This window comes from Coturnix japonica, chromosome 3 (assembly GCF_054131305.1).
Source record: "Coturnix japonica strain WE chromosome 3, WE-NBRP24, whole genome shotgun sequence".
Taxonomy (NCBI): domain Eukaryota; kingdom Metazoa; phylum Chordata; class Aves; order Galliformes; family Phasianidae; genus Coturnix; species Coturnix japonica.
In genome coordinates, this window is record NC_140665.1 from 24,363,590 (window position 1) to 24,364,554 (window position 965).

At 50.5% G+C, this 965-nt stretch overlaps 1 non-coding gene across 1 annotated transcript; it reads left to right on the forward strand.

The window, feature by feature from the left end:
* The first annotated feature begins 206 nt into the window (after positions 1–206).
* TRNAI-UAU (transfer RNA isoleucine (anticodon UAU)) lies at positions 207–301 on the forward strand. Its single transcript has 2 exons — positions 207–244; positions 266–301. It is a non-coding gene; the product is annotated as a tRNA-Ile (tRNA).
* Positions 302–965: the final 664 nt, after the last annotated feature.

The following is a 965-nucleotide window of genomic DNA, read 5'->3' on the forward strand; positions in this document are numbered from 1 at the left end:
GCCGCCCTCCCGGGAGCGAGGAGGCTGCCGGCCCGGTTCACCCGGGGGCTGTGCCTTTGGTAACGGCGAGAGCGCGGCTCTGCCAAGAAGCCGAGGCGCGGCGGGGCCGTGACAGGACGTAGGGCACAGGCAAAAAGCCCAGAGCTCTTCCCCCGCCCGGGCTGAGCGAGTGGTTGATAAAGCGTTCGGGAGGAGTTGGTGTCAGGGCTCCAGTGGCGCAATCGGTTAGCGCGCGGTACTTATACAGCAGTACTAAAGCCGAGCAATGCCGAGGTTGTGAGTTCGAGCCTCACCTGGAGCACAGTGCTTTTTGGGAGAAAGGAAGGGCTTTTTTTGAGACGGCTCCTGAGGAGGAAATGGAAGAGCTTATGAGCTTACGGAAAAATTATACGTGGGCTCCTCAGCGTGTCCCTGCTGACACGGAGGTGTGGGACCCTACGTGTGCACGGATCCTTTCTGCGTGTTCTAGAAGCAGGGGGGACCTAGACGCACACACAGGAAGTGTTTGTGTGAGGCTATTTACCTATTTGTTTGGTTGTGTAGACGTGCTAACACAGATGTGTATTTCATACTTCTATAGAGCAGCTTTTTAGTGTGGAATAGCCAACGTTTTGGTAAAGCTGCATGTGCCACCTTGCAGGGAATGAAGTTTGCTTTTGTAGTAGGTTATTTAACACAGCACTAACTGCTAACTGCTGCAATCACTACAAGCCATCCTTCCTTTGCCTCCTTCAGCATGCATATTCACCATAACTGCTCATTAATATGGTAATGTTTTGCAACATACTCCAGAGCAGGAAGGAAAAGAACTCAAATTGTTTTAGATTTGCTTTCATAATTGGAGAAGTGGCAAGGCTGGAGAAAAAGAGCAATTTCTTCCAGGAGAAAGCTGGAGGATACTTCTGAAGCATTTATGCCCTAGGCTTGTAAAAATGCCTGTTAGCATCTACCTAATCTACTATTAC